This window comes from Callionymus lyra, chromosome 18, assembly GCF_982586985.1.
Source record: "Callionymus lyra chromosome 18, fCalLyr1.hap1.1, whole genome shotgun sequence".
NCBI lineage: Eukaryota > Metazoa > Chordata > Actinopteri > Syngnathiformes > Callionymidae > Callionymus > Callionymus lyra.
Genome location: NC_141835.1, coordinates 18027891 through 18041390, shown reverse-complemented (window position 1 = coordinate 18041390; position 13500 = coordinate 18027891). Strand labels below are relative to the sequence as shown.

The window sequence follows — 13500 nt, the reverse complement described above, 5'->3', positions numbered from 1 at the left end:
CTCATTTCAAGTGCCTTTATAGTTATATTAGAAAGCACAGAAGAATTATCAGTTTCTTTTATTAAAGACATCATAAATCTCAGTCTTGAACACTCCGTCTTCTTGTGATACTTAAAAGCGGAACTGAGAGTTCAACTAGATGTTCAAATGGTCAACAATCATTATCTTTTTCATTTATAATCCTTAGTTTTAACTATTATTATTATGGAGATGTCACATGTAGTTGGAAGGTTGCTGTACATTTGATCAATGCTTAGGGATCCACTGCCTGAATAGGTACACTTCCTGAAAGTTTCTTATTAAAGAAGTGTACTAGAATCACTGACAAGAGTGACCATGAAAGTTATCTTATTCTGATTAAAACTATTGCTCTATGACAAACCGGGCCACAGAAGATGACTGAATTTTATCATGCCTGCTCTGACAACACAGACAGATCTCCAATTATGTGGAGCAGTTCTCAGGCCAAGTGTGACAGTCTGGTTTAACCAGATTAAGAGGGTGTCACGTCGAGTGTTTGCCACCTAACACAGACTGCTACAACTTCACACACACGCGCACACACACGCACACACACACATCGCCATCTGTTATTCCCACAAACTACTGTACACTCATTTCTCCGATCTTTGCAAAGGCAAAGGTTTGTGATTGAACAGGAAAATCTGATGAGGAATGAAAAAATATATTTTCTACCAGCTCATGGCAGAAATATCTTTATGAATAAAGTATAAGCAGATCTTTCTTTTAACTGCAGCAAGGCTACAGAATGACACGGTCGAGGCTAAAAAAAGAGACGTCTCTCCCTTTTGTGAGCAATGGCTGCCTGCTCTGCTAGCGTCGGTGCAAAATGGAGCCACAGAGGGAGGAAGGGGATATTCAGTGGGGGTCGGAGCAATGAGAACAGTAATAGGAGAAGGAGGGGTAAGGAAGGAAGCGTAAAACAGCAGTAAGAGATACTGGGTATGATTTGGTTGAGACTTATCCTTTCAATCGTTGATATTAATCAACATGACGATTATTCCTTTTTAAATCACCTCTTAAGAAGGTAAATCTTGGACTTGAATAACGGGAAAGTAGAAGATAATGGTGGCAGTGTCTGGAGGAAAGTAAATAGTCGCCTAAAAAGTCACAAGGATTAGGATCTACTGGCGTATTTTACAACTAGGAGTGTTTTAAGTTTAAGATGACAAGAGTAACAGACAACTTTTGATACCCTTCTACCTTTCCACTTTGTCCGTGTGTAATTTTAACCAATTTTTAATAATGCCACCTAGAATTTATAAAAGTGACTGGTTTCAGAAATAATTACTTTTTGTCATAGAAATGAAAGTTTTAAAAAACGACTGCCCATCATGGATGATGACAGTCATCCTCTGAACAAAGAGAAGCAGAAGGAGCACGAATGCTCCTCCCCAGATGCAACACTAATAGACTCAGGGACTCATTCATTCGTTGTGTTATTAGACTGTTTAATTCTGAGTTTGGGGGCAGGTGTGGGGTGAAAAGATGGTGTTATCCTATGTAATCTTTGTATCCTTTTCTTTGTGTTATTTCTTCGATCCATGTTCATTTTAGTTGGATTTTGTCATCCCTTGCCCTTTGTTCTTTTAATTGAACTTTGTTCTTTTTCTTGTTTTTATGAAACTATCGTCTGTGTCTGCTGTGAACTGGAAACACAATATCCAGAAGGAGAGAGTCCATCTACCTATCCCTTTAAACGTACTTCATTTTTACATGAATGTTTACTCAAATTGTACTAAACAAAGAAATGATTTAATAAATCATTTTATTCCAACGTGGAAAACATGAATGTGAGGTGAGTAGGATATACATCCATCAATACAATGAAATATTCACGTCAGCCAACCATCAGAGTGTTGATCAATAACTAAACCTATAAAATCAAATTTAATCTGCCATGACGGCGTCAACCGTTAACAGCAGTTCCTTCACTACAGTTCTATGATCAGATTAATCTGACACGTTGACCATTTCTAAGCCCTCACCATAGAACATGCAGAAATAAGTGCCGAATCATCACAGTCGCGCTACAATAAATGTCAACAAGAACCTGTAAAAGTGATTTAACTAAAGAAAACCAACTGATCAAATCATCACATAAGCGCTGATAAAAAAAATGGGTTCTCATCAACAAAACCTATCCCTGCACTGATCTGTTGTTGGTTCTCACATGTCAACTATCCCTCAATTATGAATGAGGCTCCAAAATAAAGAACATTTTTAAGTGACATGTAGTAGGTGGCAACTGAGAAGAAAATGAGTAGAAGTGTCTGTGCTAATGGTGGGTGATGGTCTTGCATAAGAGGCAGGCAACAAATGTGAGGATGCGTCTGCGGTGAAAGGTGTATGAGACAGGTAGCAGCTGAAAATGCACGGGATCACATATAAATAGTGTTGCTAGTAAAGCAAAAATGGTGCAAGTTTGGCTTTGTATTCACAGTGCTTCTGTTTCGCTATACTATCTTATGACTATTAAAGGCGAGTCAGGAGAAATCGCTAGTTCAATGTTGTTTCACTTTCTTCATACATAGATCAATACTGGCAATTGGGTTTAAGAGCTGGATATTGATCCCATCATTTTCGATTTTGGACCCTGAACGATACTGTTTGGAAAGTTTTTTATATGATCAATTCTATCTGGAAGAAAATGACACAAACTACAAATCCTGAGTTTTTAAGGTTTGGTCAATTTCCACTTCTGTTTTCTTGCAAACAAAAATGAATAACTAAATAATTGATTTGCTAACATGTACCAAACAAATCTAATAATTCCACACATATAAGACGCATGTTTTGGGGGGGGCTCAAGGGGTGCATTAAAGGACCACAGACCCTCACGAAAGTTCAAATATTAACTTTTTGTTTCAGATGTAAACCATATACATGTTATAATAGAATACAAAATAAATATACATTTTGTAATATTTTAAGTAAGTAAGTAAGTCATTTGTATTTATATAGCGCTTTTCCATACCAGGGCTACTTTTGTTATTAGTAAGGGGGCAAAAAGGGGACCCAAGACCCGTATAGACATTTTTTTTAGTCATATTTTAAGCCTTGTGTGGCTTCTTGGTCAATGTGACACAGTGGTCAGAAACAAATGTGTTTGAGGTATCCCTTGTGTTACCTTAGTGTTACATTTTAAGTAGGGACAGTTCCCAGGATACTATTTGCAATTTGTATGGGGGTGCAAAGATAAGCATAAGATCTATCTCAGCTGTTTATAGTCATCGAGGAGCTAGTGAAGGAACAATGTACACCACTGAAATACACAGAACAATTTTCCAATACAAAGTAGCTGCACTGTAAATGTGCCAATAAACATTAACAAGTGCTGTTTTACTGCCGTTATTATCATCATCATTTACAGTGTGCACACTGTGTCCGAATGCCAGACCTGCTTCTCACTAATAAGCACTGCTGAGAGGATTGGAAAACTACAGTTCATACCATTTAGTTTCTATGTGAATTTATTTGGATTTCAGTTACTATAGATAAACATAAAACAAAAACAGGAGTCCCAGAAAATTAGTGAAAAGCCTGCACAAATAAAAAGGTCCTGAAAGAGTCAGTAGACTCCATCAAACGCAGATGGAGAGGAAGATCGTGCCAAAGCTCAGGAGTAACAGCCTGGAAGGATTTTTCTCCTCTGGTCAGGAAGTATGTGTGTGGGACCATCAGTAGATTCTGATCCACAGACCGAAGAGCCCGAGCTGAGGTGTAAGGCTGGATCAGATCATTGATGTAAGGAGGAGCCTGAACATGACCATAGCTCTAAAGGTAATAACCAGAATTCTATGATCCTGAAAGAAACTGGCAGCCAATTCAGATTTTAGGGATTTGGGAAATGTGAGTTCTCCTACTAGAGCTGGTAAGAATTCTCTCTGCAGAGATTTGTATTAACTGCAGGCGATTTAAACACCAAGACGCTGGATATGGCAGCAGTGTAAGAAATCATTTTAAGTAGAAAGTCAATCAATCTTAAAATGTCATTAAAGCTGCCGTGTGTCAACTAAAAAAGAAAAAACATTGTACAAACGAATGTTCCTATCAGTCCAGACAGGAGCTGACCTTGATTGCTGAACATGATTTATTTACTCCACAAAGTAGCCACCTTTTGTTGACAGTGATGCAAACCTCTGTCTCCCTCAATGAGCTTTGTGATATTGTCACCCAAAATGGTTTTCATTGCTTACAATTGGTTTGCCAGCGTTCATTTTTTAACCTTTTCTGGATTCGTAATGGGGTAGGGAGCTTGAGTTCTGTTCTGCAAATGTAACATTGGTACACAATTGACAGGTGTTAGAATTTATATTATGACTGGAACCAATCATCTCAGGAAAGAGTTAATACATACTTACTTTTAGAACTGAAATGACAGTCAGTAAAAAAGGGGCAAAAACCATCAAGTGCTACAACCAAAGTAACTTACATAAGGACCACCCACAAAAATAGGTTTCACCTCGGTTGCAAAAGAAAAGTGTATTCAAATCACCAGTCTCAGAAATCACAGGTAAGCAGCACTTTAGATTAGAGCCCAGAGAAATCCCATCTAAGTTCTAGTAATAGACTGTAACCGCTGTGTGAGTCAGGCAATTATAGCCAAACAGCTGCTGAGAAACCACCACTAAGGAAAAACAAGTAGAAGGGATTGAAGTTTGACCACTGGACATCGGCTTTGGTCTGAGTCTGTATTTAAGGTATTTGCTTATTTATATCTTTGTATAATGCAGAAAATGTGAACATGCAGGGTTCTAATCATGAAGAATGGAAGTGTGAAGTGTGAGAGGGTTTTTTGGGCGACACCGTTGGGATTTATTGAAAATTGAAGGCACACTAGACCACCTTTGTTACCACAGCCTTCTGAGGCAACTTTTAATCATATCAGTTTTGCTTTTAGTTGTACTATAATTTAATTTTTTCAACTGGAGATTGACTGTAAAGAGTCAACTGAGATATGTTGGTATGAGAAATAAAGCATAAGTGCTCAACATCTCTACGAGATGCTGTCTATAATGCTGTCATTTTACAATGACAATAAAGAGGATTCTGAAGAACAATACTAAGCCAGATTCTTTCTGAAAAGTCCTAAATTAAAAAAACAAAAGAGAAAAAACCAAGGTACTACATGATTCCGTGTACTGATGCCCATCTTCATTGCTAAAAGTCAAAGAAAAAATTTGATAGTTTCCTCTTTTGACAAGTTGTGTAATTGACCTCGGACCTGTTCCATTTCAAAAATTGGTAAAAAATTAATAGTAATGGTCAAATATAGACTAATTAAATTTTTCAGCTGGTACTCTGCAAACATCAAAAACATTCTCATACATTGTATGGAAATGATTGCAACAATGTAGCAAGCCAACAAAACCTTATATTCAATCCAAGTGAGCCCTGGTGGCCCTTGTCTGAACTTAGATAGCATTCTACGAGCAGGAGAAGAACACATATCTTGATTTAAATCATGATTTCAGAAAGTGTGGGTGGAGGCAACACTGACACTCTCAGGTGGACAATGTTAGGAAACTGTTAACAACTGTAATGGAATGCTATGTTGCTTAATGTACTCCTGAAGTCCATTTAAGTCCAATTTCTGGCATTGCGACAATCCTACATGACTTTTTTTTTAATGTAGCACAAGCCAAATTCTCACTTATCTTAATTATGACTCACCTGCATGCCTAAACAATGAAAAAAAATGTTTTGCTTGTTCAAAACGTCCATTTAAATTGAAATGGACTATGTGAACAGGATAAGACAGGCGGAAATGGTCTAGTCAAATAGGCATGCTTCTCTTTGACATGCTTCCAAATTGAGCTTTTAACTTTAAAGATGAGAGAGACCCAATTAAATTAGTCTAATAAAAGCAATTACCATTGTGCTGCTTATCATTTGCAGGTTGAGCTCCAGCAATCTTTATTGTAATTGTCTCAGTTATTTCCCGTTTCCACTTTTAACAGCAATATCTAATGTTTAAGCTGACAGCAACATTGGTTAAAACTCAGCCGTTACTGTGAATGTCTGGCTATTGCAAAATTACATTAAATAAACTATGGGCATCGGCATTTCTGCAGTTCTACTTGCAGAATGTTGCTTTATTTTGTATAGAAAGATATCAGCTATGACCTTTTTGATGTTTAGAAACTGAAAAAAACAAAGAATGAAAAAGTTGGGGAGGTGGATATTTCAATGAACCAACCTTTTAACTGATACTGAACTTTGTTTTCTGTAAATATACAAGTGAAATTGCAAAGCAAATGAATGCACACCAATTCTCAAAATACTGCTTAAGATTTAAAATACCACCAGAAGATTTCAAGTGTGATCAGGGCATGATATCAGCAGGTACAATTGTATGTGTGCAACAACATGTATATAATAGTTAAAATTAGAATTGTATGAGCTCTATTTAAAAAGTTATTTAAAATGTTGACTGACCAATTTCTGCCAATTATCAGATCATGAAAACTTGAAACTTCGATGTCAGTATTATACAAGTATAGTATATAAGTACACAACTATGATCTTCAAAAAGCAAGCAGATAAAATAAGATATCATTAAAGTGATAAGAACTTAACAATCAAGTGTGTCACTAGGTTTTTCACAGTTTTAGCCATCTTTGGAATGTAGAAAAGAACGTGTTCCTGTAAGTATTTCTATTGTCACCAAGCTCACAACTGAAGGATTTACAGTCAACTTCCAGTTGGCATCAGGGGATGTCAGCATGTTGTTTGGTTTACTTTTTTTTTTTTAAAGAAGCATGTCAACATTGAAATAGGACAATGTTTATCATTTGATTTTAATTTATATTCCAAAGGCCTAGATCCCTTAAGTGAGGCATCCCCCTATAGCAAACATCTAGAATCCAGGTCACCGTGTAATAGGCTCTGACAAATGTCACCAGTGTTACATAACCGCCAGAGACGTGTCTTCATCAGCATATGCGTCTTCTTCAAAAGTGCACCTAATGCCTCTGTCTTATTAGAGTATCAGATGGTGCAATAGTTTAATCCACAAGTGTAACACTTCCAATGGAGAGCTTAACTTGTTGCATGTTTAGCTAAAGGGAATACAAGACTGAACAAGTATTTGGATAGCAAGCTAGTCATCACAAGCAGAACAAATACACCGTTTTCTCACTGTTAGTGTACATAAGGTTTTGACTAAAGTTGATTATTTGACTGTAGGTCAAATAGGAAAGAATTTACTATAGATTTTTTTATTCAGATCATTGAAACTTTCATGGGGTAGAGATTTTTTCTGGGCTTTTTAAATCATGTTAAGTGAGTCTGATGGTTATCATAAACTGTATACGCAGTGAATTTTTTCATTAATGGCAAAAAGTGTTCCTGCAGTAAACAACAGTTCCGAAAAACAAGTTTAATTGTGGTCAAAATGGAATTATAATGATATGAAACGCTTCCACTTAAGATACATAGGAGTAGTGGGTTCTTTGAACGTCTTTAAAGAATCTGATTTTTCATTTTCTTTATGCAGTTATGTTTTGTTTGCGTTTATGTGGTTTCACTGGGAATTAGGGCCCTTTTAGTCCAATTAAATTTTGAAGATATGTTTCATATTAACTATTATTATCAAAGCTATATAAACAATCACATTTCAAGTGATGAACATCATCTGTAACCAACAACGCTGAACAAAAAAAAAAAGAGTCCCTTGTCTCTAACAGCACTTAAATATGATGTGACTGAAGAAAATGTTTCGAGGCAGAACGTTACTTGTGGAGAAGGAGCTAGTACACTCATGATCATCTCATGCAATCCTGTAAGATATTGAGGGTCCATGATGTTCTCCATTAAGCAACACTGGACAATCCGGTTTCTTCCCACAGTACAAAAACATGGAGGTTGATTGGAAACTTGGGGAAATTGTCTATAGGGATGAGTTTGTGTTTGAATGGTAGTGTCTTTATGAAAGACTGGTGTCCAGTTCAGGGTGTCCCCCACCTCTGGCCCGACAAAAGCTGGGATAGGCTCCAGCCCTCCCACCTGTGACCCCCATAAGAGAGTTATAAGTAAAATGAATGATGAAAACCTGTTATATCTGAAACAATGTGACCACTGTAAAATATCACTGTGATGACTAATACAAAACAGTACAACGTGGATTCACGTGGACTGCCAAGAAGAACAGACTGGTCACTGGAGAAGGGAACTTGGTGTAAACCCGAGGAGTTTTGAGGTTATTCAAGCCCACCCCCCCTTCATATGACTCATGTTTCCCCCTGAATGTTTCCCACTGAAGGGGCGGGATAAGATGTGCGGTCATCAGACTTGTAAAAGCAAATATTGACAATATCTCCTCCACACATGGTTAAAAAAAATAAGAGTGTTTAATAGAGCCACCAGGTGATAAACTTGAAAACGAAAGCAGATGTTGGAGCAAATAAAAGATGTGATGACAAGCAGTCGCACGTTCTCCACCAACAACACGTGACAACCTGGGTTAATAAACAACGTTTAAGTACATGTTTATGTTCTTTTAAAAAAGCAACCGGTGGAGAAACGCTGCAGAGACGAACGAAGGTGGATTCTGGTGAGAGATGTGGTGATGCTACGACTCTTTGCTCAAGAGCACACGTCACACTGCATGTCTCTTTTATTTGTTGACATGTCGAACTCCGGGCACCGGGGAGTCCAGTGGCAGCGAGAACCTCCAGACCCGCCGTCCCCGCTCGCACCTCTAAACCCCCTTTTTTTCCCCCTGTTGAAATAGCCCAGCTAGCTCCCGAGCTAACGTCCTCCGCCGTGCTAGACTGTAACAGAGGCAGAGAGAGAGAACGCCGCTAGCAGCCCATCCCCCAACCAGCCAGCCTTCCCTTTCTGTGTCCACCATCTTTAATCTGTGCTCCCTTCCCGCCTCACAAAAACACGACCGAAAAAACACAAGACACTCACCTGCAGCGACCATTCCCCCACTCCGTTATCGACTTCCGAAGTGATAAATAGTTTTTTCGTTTAAATACCAATGCGGGTATTTTTTAATGAATATTGTCCAAGTGAAGCGAAACCGCGCCTGGTGAGAAGAGCAGCAATCCTAAACCGCCATCTGGTGGTTTTGTCTTCGCCGTGGTGCAGCGGGAGCGGCTCAGCCTCTTGCCGGCACACAGCTGCCTCCTGGCGGACACACCGGGTAACTGCGGGCGTGTGGCCTGCAGGTGGGCGAGCGCGGGCAGGGTAGGGAGGGGGGTGAAGACGGGAGCGCGCGCAACGAAAAGCATTAATTCATCATCAAATATTTTAACGTCATGGTTAAAATAATTTGGTATTGGGTTGCAATAATTTGTAACCTCATTTTTGATTGACAGGGCGATGATCAGCCATATTACATACATTCTTTTAAACAATCATTTAAAAATCGTTCTTATACATACGTCATAGAACAATACTGACGATTAAATACTTTGCCCATCCTCGTATCTACCTACAATACATTTGCGTGTAAATCAAATCCTTCTTGGTTAAAAAACACGCAATTTATGTGATGTGCGCAGTGGCCAGTACCTATCAAGTGTATTAGTGCCGAGCTTTGAGTGTGACAGTTACGCTATTTGAGCCATTCTCACACCACACTCAACACTTGACATTTCTCACCCTTGTCTTTACCAATTTAATATTAGAAGGAGGAAATAAACTTCCTGCTTTCAAAGAAAGCAGTGGCAAAGAACTGCCTGATGATGGTTCTTTCAGCATGGTCATTCTATGATTGTTTATTAGTCTTTAAAAAAAATTATTATCATTCATTCATTCATTTTTGCCTTCTCTATTGGTGGGTTAAAAACTAGATTTAGATTTTTACCCAGTTAATGGGCTTCAGAACATTTTAAAATGCAATGTATCCAATTTTATAACTTTTGAATGTAGTATTTTATAGATAAATTGAAAGATTAATTTAAATATTTCAGCTACAACACTTATATGACATTGTCAAAAATGACACGATGCTTTAAATCAATAATAATCCCAGGTTACAATCAATGACTCGAGGATGTAAACTACTATTTCTACAGACCGGTTTTTGTTGTCTCCTCAGTCTCGAGGTGCACTACGTATTCTGAGGCACACTTGCACTCTTTGAGTGTGTTTATAGAGGCTTTACATTCCATTTCAAAATATTTTTGCGATCAGCGTGATGGAATCATGATCTTTGTTGAAGGAAGACAACAATTTGTTGCGGAGTAAAGCTGAAGTAAGTGTGAGGATCGGCAAATCGGTACACTTGTATTGTATTTTAAACAATTACCAATAATGACCACTAGTAAGAATCCTAACGCATAATGGTTAAATGGAACGACTTGCTTTATCGATGCAACACATGTTCTTGAAATGAGCAAAGAGTCTTCTTGAGAGATTATTTATATTTTTGCTATAGATCATGCTTATACATGGGAAAAAATGCAAAGAATAAATAAATAAATAAAGACACATGTTTTAATTTCATGTTGTCTTTCATTAGCTTAACATCCTATGTGTATTTTCCTCTTGTTAATAAAGGGATGTGATGCTATGTTATTTAAAGAAGAAAATATATTATCTAAGTTGTAATGAAATATACATAGAATGCACTTCATTTTAGATGGATAAGGAATGAAATTGTTATTTTTAATATAGTGGTTGAATTGGCTTTCTGGCCTTATTTTAATCACAACTGACTAAAGTTGATGCTATCATCTTATTATGTATCTGATGTATGCAGAGACAGTAATATAAATATTGTCAAAGTGTTTTTTCTGTATGTTCTCCTCCCAATGAATACATGTCTAGGTTGCTTTGTCCAGCAGCTTGAATGGCTGCCACTGGACTTCCAAAATCCAATTTCCGAACTGGATGGATCACATTATTTTGATGGCCAATTCAAAGGGACAGATACTCGGAGGAAAGAAAAAACATTGGGCACAAAAGGACTGAGGTAATTGTATTACTCACAGTTACATCATGTTTTTTAGTTGATTTGAGGATGTGTGTGTCACATTGCAGTTTTGTTATGATAGAACAGTCTACAGTAAAATTCAAAATGTATTTACCATTATTGTAAACAGGATTTGGAATGATGCAGTTAAGGAGAACATGGAGGGGATGTGACTAAGGAGGATACTCAAGACATGTTTATGTGACTCGTTGAAGGAAAAACAGCTTTAACAGCAAATACTACTGACCAATATAAAAGGGATGTTTGCCCGACAAGGTAAAATGAAGATACAAACAGTGTCAATAGCTGGAAGATACACAAAGCCTTATTGTATCAAACAGCGATGCACGTACTTCCATCAAATGGCCAAACACTCAGTTTTGACCTCTGTTTGCAGCTGACACCCACAATAGAGCAGCAGTTGTTCTTCAAGAGGAAGACGTCCTTCGTTAAGAGAGAAATTCACGGAAGTGATTTTGACCTCGACCACACAAGGAGGCTTAAGCGAAGAAAATGGTCAAATCGAATTCAGGCGTGACAGAGACTTGCCGTGTTCCTTGAACCCCCCCTAAGATATTTGATGTTCTTTATCATATTTGCCAGAGAGATGTGGCGTCTCCAGTTATTGGTGACGCTTTTAAACACAGTTTGATCAACTACTCAACTTAAAAAGACCTAATTACGTAATTCAGATATTTAGATTTTTGAATAATCAGCATGGGCTTCCATTTTTATCAAAGTACGAAACAACAGCATTCACCACAAAATCTTGCCAGTTAAACATACTTGTAAAAGCTTTAAATATTTATAAATTATGATGATAAAGAATGTTTGAAGGACCTGTTAAGCTCATGCTTCATCTTTTCTTTACTTTTCAAGGCCCAGAGACACTGGCTCATCCTAGGGAAGGTAATTCATAATTGTATTAGTTGAAACAGAAAAATTATACCTCGTATTTGTGTAATTGAATGGTCAACTAATGTTTTGATTTAAGTGTCTCTTAAATAAATCTTGGTCCCCTATTGTACTCATCAGTATGTGTCTGTTTGTACAAAACTCTCTTTTCGTTTAAATATTATTTTTGTGTTTAAGCCCCGCCCACTGAAATCACATGTTTTACTGAAATTAAAATCTTGTTAACCCTAACCACACCCACTCTGCTGTGATTGGTCAAACATCAAGGGTCGTCACCACACCACCTCCAAGGGACTCTTTTTAAAAAGTGTGGCGTGATGAGAAAGTGAAGACCAGTATTATCATTATAATGGGCTTCGCTCTTGTAACCTCTCGTTCGCCAAGATTTCAGATAGGGGAGAAATTTACTGTATCTTGAAGAATTCAACATTTTGAAATGGGTTTTTCAGGAAAGTTGGCTTTTCCCATTAGTTGCCCTTTAACAAAAAATAACTTAATGTGTCAGATCAGATTAAAGTGCAGCCAAGAGAACAGACATGAGAGTTCACTCTTGGATCCAGGTCACTGTGTAATAGGCTCTGACAAATGATACCTTTCCAGGTTACACATTCTTTGCTACCATAATCGTTAAAGTTGTAAACAATGGAAGTCCACGTAACAATGGAATCTTTACCAAGAGTTCTCCATCTATATATAGAAAAAGAAAAAAGGAATAAAAGTGTGGTAAATCAGTGAACCCAAAAGCAGAAACAGAATCTCCAGAAGAAAAATTTGCAGTTTAAAGTCAATTTCTTTAGTAGAGAAATCCACAAAATGGCCCAAAAAAATGTATTCCACATAATGAAAAAATAAATAGAACAGACAGCAGGCACGTGGCTGGTGACGGGACTCACACCGGCAAAAATAAAAGAGAAAAAACTCACATGATCAAACCAAGGTAGAAAAAACACCAGAAACAGTTCAGGTACAAATCCAAAGCACCAAGGGAGTGATCAGGACCTGTCGGTACTTAGTCAGGAAAACTCGATTAACTGACGGTTCCCTATCCTTAAGAAGAAAGAAAAACCACCACAAAGCATCCCAACCATGCACATCTGTCAACCTCTGTCAATGGCGAACCACAAACAAAATAAACAGAGTATACAGGAAACATGATAAAAGATCCCCTTAAACCGAATACATTCTTATTCTAGCAGCTTCACTGTTAACTGTAAAGTAAACCAGTGAAAATTAAAAGTCATGCCACATGGAGCTAACAACATCACAGACAAATAAGAATTTAAATCCAAGACCATTAATCCATGTCTGAAGTTCTGTCCATAAATTGTATGGACCAAACTCAAAAAAAGGCAACACCAGCATAGCCCAGACCTCACCAGAGTTTTGCTACTGACAATCTGGACTAAACTTGGTCTTATATTGGCCAACCCGCCTGTATTAACATGTTCATACTCTTATAGTCATGCTTCTTCTTTGGGTAAAGAGCTAGTCGAATGTTGAAAGACCAGGGAGTAAAACCACAATTCTCTTAAAGTCACAACCGGATAGGTACTCCTCTGTACTGACACTCTTACTGAAGACTGTTTTACTTGGTTTAACACACCTTACAATCCTTTCCATTGGTCTTCAATATG

The 13500-nt window shown here is 37.7% G+C and overlaps 1 protein-coding gene across 1 annotated transcript in view; it reads right to left on the bottom strand.

Moving 5' to 3' along the window:
* stag1a (STAG1 cohesin complex component a) overlaps positions 1-9166 on the bottom strand; it is a 31183-nt gene extending 22017 nt beyond the window's left edge. The window contains exon 1 of the mRNA XM_087779238.1: positions 8941-9166. The gene's annotated coding sequence lies outside the window, so the exon portion shown is untranslated. The remainder of the gene's footprint in view (positions 1-8940) is intronic.
* Between the last annotated feature and the right edge of the window lie 4334 nt (positions 9167-13500).